This window comes from Colius striatus, chromosome 16, assembly GCF_028858725.1.
Source record: "Colius striatus isolate bColStr4 chromosome 16, bColStr4.1.hap1, whole genome shotgun sequence".
NCBI lineage: Eukaryota > Metazoa > Chordata > Aves > Coliiformes > Coliidae > Colius > Colius striatus.
The window spans coordinates 1,467,209-1,487,576 of record NC_084774.1 but is presented as its reverse complement, the minus strand read 5'-3'; the positions used below and the strand labels follow the sequence as shown (position 1 = coordinate 1,487,576).

At 57.1% G+C, this 20,368-nt stretch overlaps 1 protein-coding gene across 7 annotated transcripts in view; it reads right to left on the bottom strand.

The window, feature by feature from the left end:
• Positions 1–18,046, bottom strand: part of CHD6 (chromodomain helicase DNA binding protein 6) — a 90,130-nt gene extending 72,084 nt beyond the window's left edge. For 6 of the 7 annotated variants that reach the window (XM_062008761.1, XM_062008765.1, XM_062008766.1 and 3 more), the window contains exon 1: positions 17,968–18,018. The gene's annotated coding sequence lies outside the window, so the exon portion shown is untranslated. Of the gene's footprint in view, positions 1–17,967 lie in introns of all 7 variants that reach the window. The other variant, XM_062008764.1, reaches the window with a different exon arrangement.
• Positions 18,047–20,368: the final 2,322 nt, after the last annotated feature.

Genomic DNA, 20,368 nt, shown 5'->3' with positions numbered 1-20,368 from the left:
TAATATAAACATACACAACCAGTGAGGATCAGCCAAACAGGGACAGTTCTGAGGGTTCCAACAGGACAAACACTTTGATGGAATGGTGCAACGTGATGAAGCTTAGGTTCAGTGCTGGGCCCCTCACTCACTGCCACAGGGACACTGAGGGGCTGCAGCGTGGCCAGAGCCGGGCACTGAGCTGGGGAAGGGGCTGGAGCACAAGGGGCTGGGGAGGGGCTGAGGGAATGGGGGTGTTGAGCCTGGAGAAGAGGAGGCTGAGGGCAGACAGGAGCCCTCTCTGACACTCCCTGACAGGAGGCTGCAGGGAGCTGGGGGTCGGGCTCTGCTCCCCAGTGACAGTGACAGGACAAGAGGAAACAGCCTCACGTTGCCCCAGGGGAGGTTGAGGCTGGGGCTGAGGAAAACTTTCTTCACTGAAAGGGTTGTGAAGCCCTGGCATGGGCTGCCCAGGGAAGGGGTGGAATCCTCATCCCTGCAGAGATTCGGAAAGACACACAGATCCAACACTAAGAGACATAGTTTAGTGGTGGGCTTGGCAGTGTGAGGTTAATAGTTGTACTCAATGACCTTAGATGCCTTTTCCAACCTAAATGATTCTACAGTTCATAAAAACTGGGAACAGCCCCCAAAACCAGTCAGGCACGTGACACAGTCAGAGGCTGCCCCTGTCTTTCCCTTGGGGACACATTCAGCCTTGCCCCAGCCTTTCCCTCTCCCCTCCCAAGATATCCACACAACTACCACCCAGGAGAGGCCCCACAGACTGCTTTAAACATTCCAAGCACAGTCTCAGAGTGCAGGCTGGCGTTCCCCACTGCAGGCTTTCAAGCGCTGTGCGTCCCCACAGGCTGCAGCAGCCCCCGGGCCAGAGACACAGCGAGGCACTCCAGAAAGGGAGTTTTATTCACAGCCCTTATCCAAAGAGCAACTTCCATTTCCTGCAGCAAAATCACATCTGCAGCGTGGTGAGGAAGGTGGGAGGCAGCAGCTCTGAACAGTCCTGCTTTTGCTTTGCCTTCACTCCCCAGCTCCGTTCCCCTGGCTACTATCTGCCAGCCCTTCCCTCCCTCTCCCTGCTGCCTGGCCCGTGCCCCCGGCCCCCCAGCCCCCCACACAGCTGTACCTGCAGCTCAGAACCTCCCTGGAGGCTGGCAGACACCGGCAGCCCCAGAACAGCCCTGCTGCTTGTCACCAACAGGCAAAAGGGCTACAAACTCAGACAAAGCAGAGGCCTCAGCATCTGCAGAATCTGATGGCATGTGCCCAAGAAAGCTCCTTATTCAGCACACAGCACAGATGAGGAGGTTTTTTCCTACTTTATTAGAGCACAACCCTGCAGCACAGAGCCACGTTCAGCTGCCTCTGAGACGCAGGTGGCTTCCTTCTTCAAAGGGGAAAAAGAACATATTTTCTCTGTAGAAATAAGCTGCAGCCAGGAAACAATGTGTGCAGTTAAAGCAGAAATCAACATCCAGGCGCCAGGTCCTCGGAGATCCGCTTTGGAAGGACGAACAAAGGGGCATGTGGCTTTCTCCAGGGGAAAAATGAAGCACAACCAGAGCTGGGACTCCAAGAGTGAGCAGCTTCACAAGCCACCTCTTGAAGGACATGAGGCACCCACAGTGGGCACGTCCACTCTGTGCCAGAAACACCAGTGAGAATACACTCAGAAAATCTGCAGGCTTTCTTTTCACTTCCCAAGAGAATTCTGCCCTGAAGCCCCTCCAAAGCTGTGGCAGCAAAGAGCAGTAACAGGCAGCAGCCTTGGGTCACAGGCAGCAGGAGCAGTCAGTTGTAAGTGGACACGTGCCACCACACAGTACGTTTCAATTCTGATTTACAGACCACAGCAGTGACAAACATTCTCTGACACAACCAAGGCACTCAGCCCCCTGCACACCACATCTCAACAGAGCAATGAAAATACAGACAAGGCTGCACTTTCATCTCAGCAGGGTCCCAGGTCTGAGGGAGAGCTCCTGACAGCCTGCCTCACACCACGGCTGAGGTGAGGGGCCCCTCCAGCAACTCCATTCAGTCCAAGGTGGTGCCACACTGCCAAATGGGAGCTCGCAGGGACACTTGCAGGCTTACAATGCTACCCTAAATCACTCTGACAAGATGAGTTGGGGTCTGTATCTCAACTGCCCATCCTCAGCAGGAGCTAAGACAGATCTTTTAGACATCAGCAGTTTCCCTGGCCACTTTTCCTACATAGCAGACCAGAAGATTAATTCATTTGGCGATTTGTCAAAGACATTTGTGGGGAACAGGAGCCCCACACTTCAGGCTGGAGGCCTCTCTGCTTATTGCAAACCAGGGAAGTACTCTAGAATGGTATAGTGAGCTCCACAAATTCTGCCTCATGGCCCAAACTCTGGCACTGGTCCCACTGAAGATGCACCGTCTCCAGGCTGAGCCCGTCTGCCAGCCATGCTCCCTGCAGCCCGAGGTTCCCCATCCCAGCAGCAGGCACAGCACAGCAGGCTTGGGCTCTGGGGAGGTGCCAAGGACAAGGTCTCACTGCCAGCAGCTCCTTTGAGACTGAGGCATCAGGAAGTGTCCAACCTTCCCCTGTCACCAGACTTCTGGTTACCCTTGCAGATGGGAGTGCACCTCAGTCAGCTCCTCAGCATCACGTGGCCTTTCCTTTTCCTCTCTCCTACAGTTTTATTACAGAAATAGTCCCTTGGAAATACAGATCCCAAACTGTCATAACACATTGCATGCAGCCCTGGCGGACAAGTAGGAAGACAAAGAAGAGAAGAGAATTGCACAGCCATACCACAAAACTATAGATTTTCAGACAAGCAGGTCTGCTCTGCTGAAGCACCTCAGAAGTGCTTCATCTACTCAGTGTTTGGACATAGCTTGAAGGAGATTAGTCAGGGGTGCCAGGTCCAAAACTGCTGTCCAGGCCTGCAGGTCAGCAGTAAGTCAGGCTCCTGGACCATAGCTAGCCCAGATGGAGCCAGTGAGGCTCAGCTTTGCTGCTCTGGTACCAAGACATGCTAACTTGCCCTGAGAAAGGCTGGCAAAGATCAAAACACAGACCAATGAGAAGATTCAGATCTCTGTAGAGTGGGAGCCAGCTCCCACAGCACAAGGGCCCTGCTCAGCCCTTCCAGACACAAGGCAGCAGCAAAGGGCACCAGGCCATGGAGTGACCAAGAACTTTTGGAAGACTGTCTCACAAGTAGAAGGTCCTGGTCTTCTCCCACGCCACCAACTCTGCTGTCAGTGTCAGCAGCTGTCCTACTGTGTACACACCATTTTGGGGCAGCAGGAAAATCCCCAGTGCCTCATATTAGCTGCAGAAGCAGCTCTTTGTGGAGAAGAGGTGCTGCCCCAGCCCTGGCAGCCCAAGAGCTACTCTGCTCCCCACTGCCTGTTGTCATCATGCCTGACAATAAACCTTAGAGCCTTGGGGAAAGAGAAGGCAGAGCCATTCCCTGCCACACAGACATGACAATGAGCCATGCCATTTTTGTATTGGGGTCAGGCACTATGTGAAACCTTTTAGACCTTTGCAGAGCTGAGGCATTAATAAAGCTGCTCCAGCAGGAACTCCCAGCAAGGGTGTCTCTGCCTGACGACAGCAGGGGAAATAAGTGCTGGTCATTGCTTGCCAAGAGGTTTGCAGCATTGCCCTGGTACTCCTGCCCTAATCACTAGGAGTACTATGGAGCAGCAGACAAGAGGCCAGGTCTCCCAGGAATGCTGAAGCAGAGGTCCCCAGGGCCTGGCAGCACCTGCCCATCAGAGGAGTCTCCAGAGCACTCTCCATCCTCAATTGTTGGCAACACAGGCAGCAAGCCCCAGGATGACCAAGCAGAGCCCAGGCATCAGCCACTCTCCCCACCCGATGCATCCACACCACAGGCGAACGGCAGGAAAGGACACACGGTCCTGGCTGGGCCAGAGTGAGAGCAGAACTCAGAGCCTGTCCTGTCCTTCATCCACTTGGCTGCACCAACACCCTTCTCCAGGGCACCAAACAGCAGACACAGACATCTGCAGTCCCCTGGTGCTGTTTGCTTCTTGCTGCCTTATCAATTCCTGTTTCCAGGCAGGGCTGCACAGACACGTCTCAGCCGGCAGAGCTACCGGAGCTTGAAGGCTGAGTGTCTGTGGTGCAATCCAGAGGGACCCAGGCAACCACATTCCTGTGGGCTGCACAGAGAAGGGGCTCTGCAGAGACACCCTGCCACCGGATTTAGAGAGGTGCTCCCCCTCATTCGGGGACACGCAGGCACGGGGGACAGCACCGACAGCCGCCCGCGACGCACTGAAGGGGCAGAGCTAGGGGAGGGGGAAGAGAAACACAGCGCCAGAGTGACACTTCTAAACCCTGGCTCCTCCCAGCCAGCTCTCAGCGAGCTGAGTTAGGGAGGGCTGCTTGGCCCAGCAAAGCCTCCTCCGCTGGGCAAAACAGCAACCAGCCGGCTGCTCCTCCCCAACACGCTCCATCACCCCAGAGCTCCTCTGCGGGATACTCTTTGAAGGAGGTACCCAGCCCCCGGCAGAAGCCACCCGTCCGCAGGCTGTCACGCAAGCAGCCTGACAGCGCGGCTCTCTCCCCACAGCCTGCCGCAGCAGCATTTGTTTACGTGTCTGCAGCTGCTCCTCGCACTCACCACGGGAATCCAGGCTGCAAAGCCGAGCCGAGCCCCCGGGCGCAGCCCCGCAGCCCGGGCAGCGTGCGGAGCCCGGCGGCAGAGCCACGAGCGCCCGGAGACGGGCCTGCGGGAGCCGGGAGCCGCATCCCAGCCCTCCGCAGTGCCTCCCCCTCGTCCTGCCTCCAGCCCTCCGCCGGGGTACAGAATGCAAATCTTGGGTTGTAATTCTTCCAAGTTAAAAATAACCCGATAGTTTAGTAAGAGAGAAGCAGCAGCGAGGCAGGGGGCTGGGGAGCCTGGGAGCTTGCTGCCAGGCAGCCACGGCATACATTTTTTCCTTGCCAAGCAGGGGCTGTGGAGAGGCAGCCTGCCTGCTCTGCACACACAGCTAAGGAAAGCAAGGCCCCTTCAGCCTCCCAAGGACAGAAGCTTCGCTGAGCTGCCCAGTGCTCTTCATTTCAGAGCTGCCCTAACACTCCCTCCCTGGCCCCGGTGGGAATGGGGCACAAGCCCCACTCCCCTGAGCACAGCAGCAAGGAAGCGAGAGAAGAAAGGAACGTAACGAAGTGGTTGGAATAATCCAGAGTCAGAGAGCAAATGCCCCTCAGGCAGGCCAGGCAGAGCATCTCAGCACCTCACAGCCCCTGGTGATCACAGCCCTGCTCCGGGGTTCTTCTGTTCTTAAAAGATTTTAATCTTTAAAAAAAAAAACAGAAAGGAGGTGAGAATTAATTGTGTGGGGCCAGGGAAGCCAAGAGACCTGCTACACCCAGCACATGCAGCAATCCTGCCAGCCCAGCCAGGCAGTGCCTTCCCAGCACAGCTAGCTCCACCACCCCATGAGGGAACAGGCAACGAGACTCTGCCAGGCAGACAAGAAATAGCTACAGTCCCCTCACCATTTGCTCTCTGGGACAAGGAACATGGTGATGCTGCACAGCATTTCCCCTCCAAAAAGCCTTTTCAGCAACAAGATTTCTGCTCCCCAGCCCTCCCAGGCAAGCTTTCAGCCCTAAAGCCACGTCAGAGACCCTGGGCAGACACTTGGGACGGTGCTGCTGCCGCTGCACAGAGGATGCTCTGTTGGCACCCAACAGGACAGACAGCACAGGCAGGCTGGATGCAGCCCCCGGGAAGGCAGCTTCAGTCAGTCGTGCTTCGTGACTCATGACAAGCTCACGTGGCAAAAACAGCAATAGCTCCTTTGGGAAGAGTTTTCAAATGCAGCTCCTAACCCAAGACTGTAACCACAATGACCTTCAGCAGTTATGCTGCACAGTGCCACAGGGCTAAGAACCAAGGGCTGGCTTAGACTCCAGTGAGCACAGCAGCAAGCAAGGGACCAACAGCATATGGGCAGCAAAAGCCGCAGAAGGGAAGGAAACACCTTCTGTTTTGTTCAGCAAAGGCACATCATGAAACACAAAGCCACGCCTGGCCAGCCAGTATGTGCAGGAAGACACAGCGCTACAGCTTGCTGCTAAAGAGAGGGAAGCCAGGTCTGAGCTCACCCTAAAATGCATTTCTTTCCTTGCCTTCACGAGCAGCTCAAAAGGAGGAGACGCGTCGCTCCCAAGCAGCGCAGGAGGGTGAGAGGTGTTGGCCTGCAGCGCAGGGATGCACCTACCATTAGCCCTTCCCCTCCGTGGGGATGCACCCAGCAATAGCTTCACACACCATCACCCTGCTGCCCACCGGTGCAGGGGCCGCCAGGAGCAAGACACCTTTCTCAAGCCTACATCTACTGTCTTCTGATCAGCAGGCCCAGACTCTTGCTCTGGTCTCTCATTAGCCCTAGGCAGTGGATGTTAATTCTCAACAGCACCAAGGTGAAAGATAAACCTCTCCAGCTCAGTACCTATGCAGACAAGAAAGAGAGAGGGGAGGTAGGCCAGGTCTGCCTGGCCTTGGAGTGGGCAGTCAGGCTGGCTGCTGTGGGCGGCAGACCCGAGCCCACGCTCCTGCATCCCCTGGCTGAGAGTGGCTGGTGCAGCCCTGGCAATGGCAGCACCAGCTCAAGCTCCTGCCCCATCAGCAAAGCCCATTCCCCAGGCCTCTGCTCCCCATTGAACACAAACATGCTCTGGTGTGCCATTTGACCCAGGCCACCAAATTAACTGCCCTGTCTGACAAATCTTAACGAGCCATTTCTCCAGCACTGGTGTCAAGTCTTCCTTCCACACACTCACCAGCCCCAGCATGTTGACCAGCAAGCTAACAAGGAAGGACATAAATGAGTTGTCCAGGAAACGGGGGGTGCCAGAGGCCATAAAGCCTTCCCACTACACCCATCACACTCTCAGCAATTCCATTTTCTACTCGAAAATAAGGGAAAATGCAGCATCTGCAGCCATGTGTTGCAGGAGAGTCCCGAGCTGCACCAGTCAATAAAGCCTGTGGCAGACTGTGCCACCTCCACAGCATCCTGCACATCCTACCACCCCTGGCCAGAGGCAGGCAGCTCTCAGCCTCTCTCCTTGTCTGCTGGGAGTCAGAAGCATATTCCACATAATAGCAGCTCAACACAACTGCAGGACCAGTTTACTGGCAATAAATAAGCTGCCTGGGCAACTTCTCTTCGTTATTCTGGGGCTCTATACCCACTCTGCTCCTTCACGAGGCAGGGAGCTTCACATACCAAGGGCAGTGCATGCTGAGACTGCCAAGGAGACTGTGCAAAGCCTCAGGGCAGAGTCACAACACAATCCTAGCTACATTTCAGATGGAAACATGCAAAGTAGATCTAAGGACACACTCTCAGTGCTAAAAGCAGGATCTTCTCTGAAGTGCCTGGCTGCTACCCCTGAGCAGAGATGGGATGGTGGGCTCAGCTCCTACTGGCTACCTGAACCAGTGGTCACAGGGAGACACTTCCTGGTCCTGTAGGAGAACAAGGGTTATGGTCAGCTGCTTCAGAGGCTTCTTGCAACAGGGCAAAGCACCCAGCTGCTCTCCAGCTATCAGGAGGGATCTAGAGGTTTCAGCAGAAACCAGTGCCCTGCACACTCTGCACATTTTCCTCCTGCCTTTCATTTCTCACGCACAAGCAGTAGAAACTTCACTTAGCTGCCTAAGGCCTCAAGGTTACTGGCCCTGTAAAGATGCCACCAGGCACATAATTTGGTCCACAGCACCTTTATTAGCACGGAAGGTGTACGAAAGCTGGCACAAGCAGTAGATTTTGACAGCTGGCCCATTCAAAGAACCTTTTATAAGGCTACTCCTTGGGAGCTATGCACCAAAAAGCACCAAACTCAGGCTATCCCAAGGCAGACAGCCAAAAAAATGAGATGGCATTCCTGAAAGCACAGATCTTCCCCTCTTGCTGATGTTCATATCCTGCACAGCAAACTCACGTTGTCAGGAAACTGCCACATGCTGCAGACAGCTCCTCAAAGGCAATCAGAGCCCTCTGTGCCTCGATTTTCCCACCGTAGAATGGGGATAGAAATCAGTCTTCACAGCAGAGCTCCTGAGAGGATGAATAAGGACCCGCATCACACCTCAAGACTTGGCTGCAGACACATATGAAGATCACATCAGACACCCAGAGCAGGTTTCCTGCTGGGAGAGCACACCAACACCAGTCACAGCTCCCAACGGTGACAAAACCCCCACTGCAGAGTCCAGTCCTGCTGAAAACCACTCCTGGCATTTCTGGCAGTCTTCTCCAGTTGAAACTCCCCACCACAGACCTCCATGGTGGATGGCCTTTACCCCTGCCGGCCACCCAGCCGGTGTCCCCACACCCCTGTTGGCTGCTGTTACCTGATGGCATTAAGTTATTCCCTAAAGTCCTTTTGCTATAGCCACAGTAAAGTAAAAGGGTGACCCAGGTTTGTGGCCTCCTGCCAACCTGCCCCTGCTTCAGATAGTGAATAACCCATGGGAATGTGCCCCAAGAAACACATCCAAGCCAGGAGCCAAATGAAACATGGTCAATCCACCAGCAGTTGGGTTGCCAGGGCACAGTGTTTTAAGCATTTCCAGGGCCTCACAGGCTGGATGGACACCACTGGGTTTGCCCAATTGCCTTGTCTGTGTAGGGGCAGCAGAGCAGGGAGGGGTGTACAGTGCACAAAGCGAGCTCAGGGCCAGTCTTGCTTTGCCCACCATGGCTCTTGAGCAGCAGCACTGGAAGCTGGTCCAAAGCTACACCTGTGTGGGGAGTGAACAGCTCTCCTTTGGGCCTGGCAGCACTGCCATCCTGGTCCCAGGACTCTCAAAACTCAGGTGACAAAAGAAGCTCGGCTCCGTCTGTGCTCACTCACACACAGTGAAGACTGGAGGAGGAGGATAAGGGACCTTGCATCAAGAATGGATGCATGCAGAAGAGTGTGGGCAGCAAGTCAAGGGAGGTTCTTCTCCCTCTCTACTCTGCCATATCTGCTGAGGCCTCATCTGGAGCCCGGTGTCCAGTTCTGGGCTCCCCAGCTCCAGAGGGACAGGGAACTGCTGGAGAGAGGCCAGTGCAGGGCCACCAAGATGATCAGGGGACTGGAGCATCTTCCTTGTGAGGAAAGGCTGTGGGACCTGGGGCTGTTCAGTCTGGAGCAGACTGGAGGGATCTCATTAATAGTTACAAATATCTCACTGGTGGGTGTCAGGAGGTTGGGGCAGCACTTTTTTTCTGTTGTATCCAGCTACAGGACAAGGGGTGATGGGATGAAGCTGGAACACAAGAAGTTCCACTTAAGCATAAGGAAAAACTGTTTCCCTGTTTGAGTGAGGGAGCCCTGGCCCAGGCTGCCCAGGGAGAGTGTGGAGGCTCCTTCCTTGGAGGGCTTCAGGTCCCACCTGGACACGTTCCTGTGTGACCTGATCTAGGTGACCCTGCTTCTGCAGGGGGTTGGACTGGGTGATCTCTAAAGATCCCTTCCAACCCCTACCATTCTATGATTCTATGACCACCAGGAGCAAAAGAATCTTTTGCCACATCACTCACTCCCCATGTACAGGGCATCACCACCTGCTTACAGAGCTCACCTGCCTGAAGCCACCCTGTTGGAGAGGAGCTCCTGCACACACAAAGGCTGGACCTGCCCTGCCAGCACTGCAAACCCAGACCCCCAATCCAGGAGAGGGCAGAAAGATTGTGTGGCAGGAGCCCTGCTTGTGGCAGAGCAGGGCATTGCGGGAGGCAAGCTGTTCCTCAGAACCCAGAAAAGCAACACCCCAAGCCACCACAGCCCGAGAGCTCACTGATGTCCCACAGCTCGTGGCACCTGTTCTGCCTGTACTTCCTAAGAGAAACTAGCAGGTCATGGCCCAAAACCAGCAACAGAGAGAAATCTGCTGTTATCCGGGCCTGAGAACTTACATACTAAAGCATCAGATCTATTTCCCAAGCAGGTAAAGAACTGAGAGAGAAAGCAAAATGTATCCAACTCTTGGGATGCAACACTGGGCAAGGGCCCCGTTCGCAAGCGGAGCTGCGACCCACAGCCCCATGCGCCTCCACCTCCGCTGCTCTGCCCCGCAGCCACTGCGACTCCCGGACATTTACCTCCTCTTTAGTTTCAATGTAACTCTCAGGGATACAAGCTCTCTGCAATCTCAGCTGAAATGACTTTGAAGAACAGTCTCCAGAGTTCAGATGCCATCTGTAAGCTGTCATTCCTCTCAGTCATCTCAGTGCTTCCTTGCATTGCGTCTTTTACCCCGTCCTAAGAAACACTCCACATGGGATGGGGAGAGGAGCACCCAAAAGGGATTCACTGATTCCTCCTGTGCTCAGAGCCCAGCCATGCCAGGTTGGGTTCCCTCCTCAGCAACTCTTTAATACACTTGGACAGCCTTTTTTTAAACAGTAAGGACCACAACTCCTGCTCAGGCGTGCTCTAAGTAAAGCACTACCGAGAGGAGAGGCAGCCCCTTCTTACCCAGCTTATAAAGCCCTTCAGTCAGAGACCAGCAGAGAGCATCAGCCTCACCGGGCTGAAGGCCCCCCACACCTGCAGTGAGCGAGCACAGCCCTCCTGTCAAGAGCGTGCCCAAGCTGTAGCCATTCACACCGCCTGCAGAGCACCACCTTTGCAGAGTCTCTTCTTCTGAGCAGAGCTGGGTCCTCAGAGCACTCCAAGTGCTTCAAACAGCACGCAGGCAGAGCTATGGCTCTCTCCCACAGCCATGCTGTGTTCATTCAGGAACTCACACAGAAGACACCCACTGTGTCTGGGACCCTCCTGGCCAACCAGCACCACCTTCATGGGGTCAGCTAGTCAGTGGGAAAGCGTGTGGCATCAGCTGCACCAAACTACCAAAACACTCTCGTCCCTGCTTGCCTGACAGGCCTACAGACGTTAGTCTCTTCTGACCTGTAGCTACAGGAACTCCAGGCAAGCAAACTCTGAGCAGTGCACAGGTCCCAGAGATCCATGTCTTTCCCCACTCTTACTGCATGTTCCTGTCCAAAGTCCTGCCAACATGGTCTCCACATCTCCTCTCCCTCTGTACCTGGATGAGCTGCTCATTTTCTGACCCTTTCCTTCAGTAGACATCTCTGGAGGAACCAGTATGCAACAAGATGCAGAAATCCACTTCTGCTCTGCATCAGACATCTCCCTCTCCCACTGTTGTGAACAGAAAGAGCAGGAGGTAGAGCAGGATCCAGGAAAGGATTTAGAAGCACTGTGCAGAACTCCTCAGTGACATTAGGGCACAACTGTACCCATTCCAACACATCTGGCCCACAAGCCTGCAGCCACATCTTGCTACAGGGCTCCAGGAGAGGCTACTCTCGGGGAAATGACAACTACTAAACCCTCAAAGAAGCTTTGCTCACAGTGACCCACTCCTTCCTTTGCCTTCTGGATTCAGGACACTGGTCCTCACTCTCATAGCACAATGTTGGTCTGGCCCAATGCCAAAATAGTGATGTTACTCAGACAAGGACTGTCACCCCCTGGAGCAAGAGGTAGAGCCGTCACTGTGACAGGAGCACAAGCCTGTAACCACTCCTCTGAAAAAGTCAGGGTAACCACAAACCGCAGCACCCTGAGAGCAGGCATGAGCCTCGCTCCAGTCAGCCTCCCCACAGGCATCAGACACAGCACAGCCCCTGCTGTGTGCACAGCAGTGCATGCCGGGGAAAGCTCAGATACCCTGGTGAGGGGCACCCTATGGGGGCTGGGAAAGATCGCTGAGAAACAGGGCTTTGCTTGCCCTAAAGCACCAAGCAGAGGAGCGTACAAATAAGGGCATCGCACTGTGTGCTCCCACAGCCCATCCTGCCCAGGCCAGGCCAGCACAGGCTACAGCAAGGATGCACCATGCACATCTACTGAAGTCATCAAGGGAGAATGGCTCTCCTTTCTCCCATCCTCAGCTCACAGATACTCAAGCTTCACTTCATCGTAAGTATGTTTTCAGTTCAACCAAAGTGATGAAACCTTTAGGGTTAAAGGTGCCCAAGACAGAGAGAACTCAAGGCAGCAGCTCACACAAAAATAACAGCTTTCACAGCACGTCTATAGCAAAGCACTAATGTTTATTCTTGTATCTAGGACTAACTTCAATTCTGCTCCAATGCACAAATATAACAAGGCATTAATGTTTCTTAAAGAACCAATACTTCACCTACCTATATGTCATAAAAGGGAAGGTCCCCCCATACCTTTGCATCACTCTGGAATTCACCTTCAAAGGTAGCCAGTGAGCTCGAATCAAGCACAAAATGAAAACCAGAAAGCACCTAAAACAACGGAGTTATCCAATTACCTTTGTGACTTCAGATAGATGGCAGGTTTAACGACTGCAAGCTTTTGGAAGGAAACTCAAGCCTACCCACATAACAAGCATCTCCTGCTAGTGCAACAGAGAGAGTCCAAAACTCCCAGCCACTGCTAACATGGATTGTCTGGTAGCTGAAACCCTTCAATTAGCTAAAGTCCTACTTCTGCCTTCAAACAAATGCAGATGAGATACCTCCCTGGAGGAAGGAGTGGGGGTCTTACATCCCAGTGAGCTTAGCAGCCCTAAGGGCAGCAAGTGCTGTGCTGTAAGATGCTGCCAGGGGCCAGCCCCAGGGACACCTGGCAATGTTTCCTCACCAGGCTTTTGGCCTGAGGTCCCTCACAGCACACACATGCCCTTCCCACCCACACTCCTGTGCAAAAGCTCCCAGGCTGCCCTTTAAATGTGTGCTTCAGGGCCACATCAGATAAGGAATGAAACAACCTTGCCCTACCCCTGCAGGAACATGCAGGTTAGCAGGGACAGGCAGCGAGTTCACAGGGCTGGGTTAACACCAGCCTGACCCCAGATAGTGCCTCCTCTAATGCAAAGCAGGCCTTCACAGAGCCCACTTTTACGTGGAAACGTTTAGGAAACACAAATACTCTGCAAATTGACATTGACAAGCATAACTTTCCCCTCCTTTCAGCACAGTCATCTCAAAAGCAAGGAGTTACCTGTGTCTTACCCAGACTCGCTACAACAATGGAAACAAATGGCAGAAAGAGACAGATGAGTGTCACAAAGCCTCACCAACAGAGCTTGAAACTTCATCTCATCAGTTACAACACAATAAAAAAAACCCAAAACACACCACACACACACAAAGACACCCCACAACCAGCAGCCTGACAATACCACCTCCCCTAGGGCAACCTTAGGGCTGCATGAAATCAAGGCAAAGGCACGAGTGCAGATGACAATGGTGTACCTCCTAGGACACACATTAGTATCATCATCTGCTGCCAAAGAGCGTCTCTCACAGGGCAATGTGATGTGCACCCCATGGCCAAGCCAACGTCTCATTGTCACAGGAACACCCGTACTCCATCTCCCTCATCCATACCCAAGGCATCCCTGTAGGCACGGTTCCCGAGTTTTCCATATGAAACGACAAAGAGTTTCCAGAGTCTCGGTTCCCACACTTCTCATTTTCTTTTCTAGGCTGAAAAGAGTGGTTTTGCTCCTGTTACAGTAGGATTTATACTCATTACAGGCTGGGAATCCCCTAGAGGCAACAGGCTGCAGTACAGAAACAACACGCACCCCTTAACCTCGGGGCAGCGCTTCCTCCCGGAGGGAAGGTCCTCGGGCAGGTCAAGTGCTCCTCTGACCCTGCAATGCCGACACCACCAGGGCCCCCAGCTCTCCCCTGAGCCCTGGGCCCAAGGGCAGCACAGGGCAGGAGCCCTACACCCCAGCACCAAACTCCCAGCTTTTAGCTGAGCTGAGGAGCATGCTCACACAGCCACAACCTTTCCCCAGACATGTCAGTGACCTGCCTCGACCATTAAAGCCCAGCCACAGCATCCCAGGTATTTCCCACCTGGGGAAACACCACCTGGTATTTCCCATTCTTAGGCTGACTGGACACATCCAACGTAACAATGCTAAAAGCCAGTAGCCACATATTGGCAGATTGCTAGGCTGCATACCAGATTTTCCCATATAAGGGAAAGTTGAAGGCATTGTCCTATCACACGGAAAACATATTGCACCAGCCTGAGATATTAGAAAGCAAAATCAGAGTCTCCTCATGTGAGGAGCTGACACCCACAGCACCAGGTCTCTCCAGGTTGCTGATGGTTGGGTCAGCTTTCCCCAGCTCTGTTTCCACCCGGGGCTGGTGCCCAAGGATGGCTGGAGGCTGCCTGGGACAGGCACTGCCCAGCCCAGCAGCCACAGCTCACTGCTACCTGGGGGCTCTGAACCTTCTTAAGATGATTTTGGTGCCACTGCCACCACGCAGGGACAGTGGGCACTGGCATCGCCCCCAGTCCCAGGGGGAAACGTAACACTGTTCTCATCATTGTTTAAGGTGCTAAGAACCTACCATGCAAACCCCACGCCCTGTCCCTCTGCCCACAGCAAACACTGTTACTCAGCTACATACAGAGCATTCGCCCTGACCTTCTCTCCCCTTTAGACAGCTTGTTACCCCCCAGCAACAGCTCTGCCCCCACCTTCACAGACCAGGGCAACGTCACCAATACCGGCTGACTCCACTGTCCCAAGCAGGGAACTGGGGACAAGAGAGGAGCTGCTTCCACTGTTACTTACCAGAATGATGGAAATAAGCCCTCTCAGCTCCCCTAGAGTCCAGTTGGACACCCAACCACCACGTGTGCCAGGGCCTCTTTAAGACAACTTTGGAGGAGCCTCCCTCCCCACGTCTGCTTTCCAGACCCAACACAGCCAGTCCACATTCCTGCACCAAGGACTCAGATGAGGCACAAGGCTGAGCAATCCTCTCCTCTGCTTTGCAAGGACAAGCTTCTCCTGCACCCTGATGTGCCAGACACTAGCTTTTATCTCTGCAAAGCCGAGACAGGTCGGGACACTGCGGGTCTGGGCGAAAACAAAGGGCTGCTCTGGCTCTGGGGGCCAAGCTCTCAGCCTGGTCACCTTGCAAAAACAAGCTCACTTGCTTGTGCAAACCCCTCTTGAAATAACACAAACCATTAAAGTGAGACAGTTTCTGTAGACTAAGCCTTAATTATTGAGATTACACTTGGGGGTGTGTTTATCTGGGCAGAGATTTGCTTCCCGTGAAAGGCATGTGGTAAAAAAGTAGTCAGGAAAACAAGACATTCCTCTGAGAGCCTCCTCCACCAAGCCACTAGAAACCATCAGATCCCAAAATAGGCACAGCACTGACCACTGGGGCTAACACTGGCATATCCATGGCCAGCTGCTCAAAGACCAGCAGCTTAGGCAAAGCCACTCTCCTCCCACACCAACACGCAGGACAAGGGAGGGAGAGGTAAACTCAGGCCACGAAAAAAGCACACGGTACCAAACCAGAGGGTGATGAGGGACCCTTAGCAGCACCTTCCCCAGCAGATGCATGTTACACGCTGCAGGCTCTGGGAAACGGCTCAAGAGCTGCCTCAGTTCCACAGTCACACAACAGGCCAGTTTTTAACACGTTCATACCAGCCCACAGCAAAGGGCAGCGAGTGCCTGCCGAGCCACAGGGCAACCAGCGCTTCTGCTCGGAGGCACGAGGCAACGGGCAGAAATAAACAGCCACAGATGTGGGACGTTGCTTCAAGCTTTGCAAGAGTGAAAACAAACCCACATCAGTCTTTCTCCGAGTCTTTTCACGGACCTTGGCTTTTATTTGGAGAATAATAGCAGCTGCTTTCGGTTCTGCTGCTCGAGGTACACACAGGTATTCGGAAAGGATGCAGCTCAACCAGTGATCGTGCTCTACAGCTCGAGGGGCAACGTTCAGCTGGCTTCACCCCACCACTGCTGGGCGCTTCCCACCTGGCAGCAAAGGGAGCTCAGCAGGTCGCCCAACACTCCTGAAGGACCTGCATGTTTAGGCAGCTGCACCAGCTCGGGGAAGATGGGCAGAATCAGCTTTCCACGAGCAAACAGCCAGCCACGGTGAGCTCTGTAGGGGGAGAGGAACTGATTTTCGGCTAAACAAGTGGGAAGGGAACCCAGTGGGAGCCCTGAGCAAAACCAACCCAGTTGGAAGCCAGAAGCCTCGAGAGAAACAACCTATTTACTCCAGGAGGAATTTACTCCCAAAGCAAAAATACACTGTTATTGCTTCATACTTCAACAGCTGGACCAAAACAACAATTGCTGTACAAGCAGCACAGCACAGCTCTGTTGTGAATGAGGTAAACAAAGAGGAGGGAGAGGCAAGGCAGCACCTACTCCTGTGCCATCACCTGAACAGGGCTCAAAAGCAACAGCAACACTTGGTGGCAGGGAAAATACCTGCAGAGCTCAGTCTGGCCTCTCCTCTGGCAACACCCTAATCAGACTGACCCCACACCAGTTAAAAAGACATCATCAGCATCAGCTGCTAAGTATCTGCAGCTCTGCAAGCAAAGAAGTCAGGAATAAACATCTGACAACGACAACCACGGCTGTGTGCCCAGAGGAGCTCTCTGCCAGGGACTGCAGCGGGGTGCCGGAGTCTTCTCCAGGACACTTTGCACAACCATAGCAAACCACCTCCACACCTCTGCCCTCATTCTCCAACCCCAGCAACGTTTACTGCATTTCCAAAGGAGGAGGTAAACAACGACAAAGCCTCAGCTTTTGGCTAAAAGCATCCCAAACCCGCTGAAGAAATAACCCGAGTGCTTTTCACAGCGGAACGACTGAAACGCTCTCTGCAGCCAGAGCAGAACCAGCCCTTAGTGTGCCCAGGGGGGCTGCGGGGCCTCGTCGGCGCCGACTTGCCCCGAGTTGCGAGCAGTTGTCGGGAGGCAAATCGCCACGCTCGGTGCCGCGGGGCGGGCGGGCAGCGGTGCCAGCCGCCGCTCGCTCTTCATCCTCCCGTACTGAGTTTGCATGCGTTTCTCTCTCAGCGCTCTCACCCTACCGACCTCACTGATGTGGGAGAAAAATCCACCTCAGTCGCCAGTAAAAGCCACTGGGGAGGACAGGGAGAGTCCCTCTACGCAGCCACCTAAACAGAGCGGGCAGAGGGGCTGCGCGGGGCGCGATGACTGCGGCGCGAACGAGACGCGGCTCCAACGTGACCGTGATGCTTCTCTGTTGTGACATGGCTGCAATGTCACAACAGATCCAGGTCTGCTTCGCGGGCACGGCGGAGCGGGACGCATCCGACGACGACAGGGACGAGCCCGGAGCGGAGGGCACGGCCCTCGAGCCGCATCCCCTCCGCGCTCCGCATCGCCCCGGCTGCCCTTGCTCGGCAGGGGCCGGGCAGCAGGACGCCCGCGCCCCGGGGCCTCCAGCCGGCCGAGGGACGCGCCGTGCCCCTGCCCGACAAGTTTAAAGACTTAATTATCGATTTTCTCGAGCGCTGCGGCCGGAGCGACGGCGGAAAGCTGCTCCCCGCGGGCAGGCTCCTGGCTCCCCGCGGCCCGCCCGCCGCTGCGGCCGCGCAGCTCGGTGCGGGCCCGGGGCCCCCCCCTCCTCCTCCCGGCCGGGAGGAGCCTCCGCGCAGCGCCGGGAGGAGAAGAGGGTGGGGGGTAACGGCCCCGCCTCCGCCTCCGGCTCCCCGGCACGCTCCGAGGCCGCCAGGCCCCCAGCTAGCCGGCTCCGGCTAGGCCCGGCCTCCCCCGCAGCCCGGCGGGCCGGGGACGAGCGGCACGTAGAGCCGGCGAGAGGAGCCGCGGGGCCGCCCCCGCGCCGCCGCCGGCCCCGGGGCCGTAGCGGGAGCGGGCTGCGGGGAAGCGCCGTCGGGAGCGGCGCCGCCGCCTCCCCCCCCCCCGCGGGCGGCCCGGCGCTGCGGCCGGAGCCATGACAGGGCCGGCGGCCCCCGCCGCCCGCCCCGCGCCGCCGCCGCCGAGTTCATTCAAAGCGCCGCCCCAGCGCGGCCCCGCCGCTGCCCCCCGCCCCGCCGCCGCCCCCGCCGCGCCGCGCGCGCGAACCCGAAACTTGGGGCAGAACTTACCTAAAATGGCTCCTCGGCCGCCCAAATACAAACAGCTATTATTTGGTGAAGTTTAGCCCAGCACCCTGCAAGGACACCCTAACCTCGCCCGGGCACGCCCCCGCCCCGCGCCCATTGGCTGCCCGCCGCCGCGCGCCCGCGCCCATTGGCGGCGCGGCCCGTCAGCCGCGCGGCGCCCGCGCCAAGCTTGGCTGCAGCGCGCCCGCCGCTCGCTCCATTGTGCTCCTGTTTGCACCGATGAGAGCGCGGCGCCGATTGGCCGCGCCGCCGCCCCCGCGCGCCGCCCCCCGCCCCGCCCGCGCCCTCCACGTCCGCGCCCGATCCCCGGATGTGCCCCGGCCCCGCACGGCTCCTGCACCGCACCGCTCCCACAGCCGCTCCCGCACCGCTCCCGCACCGCACCGCTCCCACAGCCGCTCCCACAGCCGCTCCCGCACCGCTCCCGCACCGCACCGCTCCCACAGCCGCTCCCGCACCGCTCCCGCACCGCTCCCGCACCGCACCGCTCCCACAGCCGCTCCCACACCGCTCCCGCACGGCTCCCGCACCGCACCGCTCCCACAGCCGCTCCCACAGCCGCTCCCGCACCGCTCCCGCACCGCACCGCTCCCACAGCCGGCCCCGCACCGCACCGCTCCCACAGCCGCTCCCGCACCGCTCCCGCACCGCACCGCTGCCACAGCCGCTCCCGCACTGCACCGCACCGCTGCCACAGCCGCTCCCGCACCGCTCCCGCACCGCACCGCTGCCACAGCCGCTCCCGCACTGCACCGCACCGCTCCCACAGCCGCTCCCGCACCGCACCGCCGCCACAGCCGCTCCCGCACCGCACCGCTCCCACAGCCGCTCCCGCACCGCTCCCGCACCGCACCGCTCCCACAGCCGCTCCCGCACCGCTCCCTCACCGCGCCGCTCCCGCACCGCACCGCTCCCACAGCCGCTCCCGCACCGCCGCCACAGCCGCTCCTGCACCGCTCCCGCACTGCACTGCTGCCACTCCCGCACCGCTGCTACAGCCGCTCCCGCACCGCACCGCTCCCGCACCACACTGTTCCTGCTGCCGCTCCCGTTGCCCCTCCCGCACCGCTCCCGCACCGCACCCGCTCCCGCCGCCCCGGCCCCCAGCGCCTCCCGGGACACCGAGCGCTGTGAAGGCGCCCCGAGGCGGCCTCGCTTACAGGGGCCGGCAGAGGGTAGGGGCAGCCGCGGGCAGCGGGTGCTGGGGCCGGGGGTGCTGCGGGAGGCGCGGCGGGGCGGGCCCGGCCGCGGGAGAGCCCCTGGCACCCGGCCGTCCCGGGTGCGTGTCGCCGGCCGCACGGCGCTTGGGGGGCTTTGGGCAGCGGCCACGGTCCTTGCCCTGGGCCTCAGACCCCTTGCCGCGGCGGGGCTGGCCTGTCCCGCCCCGGCCCTGCCCCGGCCAGAGCTGCTGCTGGGCACCGGGAGCCCCTCCATCCGTCCTCCCGGCTGGGGCAGAGATGCCTCTGGCAGTTGGGCTCTGGCACCGCGAGGACGCGGCTCCGACTCAGCGGCGGTGCTGAGCCCAGGCTGGCTGGGGAGTGAAGCCGTGGGGCGGCTGGGCCCCGGGGCTGGCTGCCCCCGCAGAAGCCCTGGCTGGCTCAGCATCCCGTGCCGCCCCGCTGCCACGTCCCCCGTAGGCCAACCAGCGTTCCTCGGGTGCTGTCCTCTGGCCATACAGCTCTTCCACTGGCCCCAGAGAGCTCCTGGGCAGTGCTGGAGTGCTCTGGAGGTACCTGGCACTGTTCTCCTGTGGGTTCCTGCCAAGGAGCAGGGAATCATGCCAGAGCAACCCCTACCCTGCTCCTCCTCCAGGTCCCCTGCACAGACCGAAGCAGCACTGTGCTCTTCACAGCAAGGCAGGAATTCCTGCTTTGCAGCATTCCCCTTTATCCTTCCTCACTCGCTCCAACCCCCGTCTTCGCCCTCCACCCTTCTTGCCCCCCTCAGCCTGGCTCCTTGCCTGTGGATGGCACATGGATCTCACATGTATGTTGTGTCTCTCCTGCTCCACAGGTTCAGATTCTTCTCATGCTTACAGGAGGTTAACACACATGAGGTGTTGCTCTCCAGTGCCTTCTCCTTTCTCTAGCCACCAGACATGCCGGTACATCATCTTTCAGTTTTCATCCTGCACTGGTCAACCCTTGGCCAGCCACCAGCACCCTCTGCTCCATCCTCCCTCTGTCTCCAGAGCAGCCCCTCAGCCTCTGTGTGAGCAGTGCCTGGAAATGTAGAATGAATCAGTACTTTATGGCCAGAAAAGCAAAGCAGCTTATTTTCAGATGAACCACTTTTTAATCAGCTGGCCTCAAAAGAATGCCTAAGGGTGGGTAAGGGACTTGTTGCTGTACATGCAAAACGGGTGGGCCAGTTGTTAATTTGG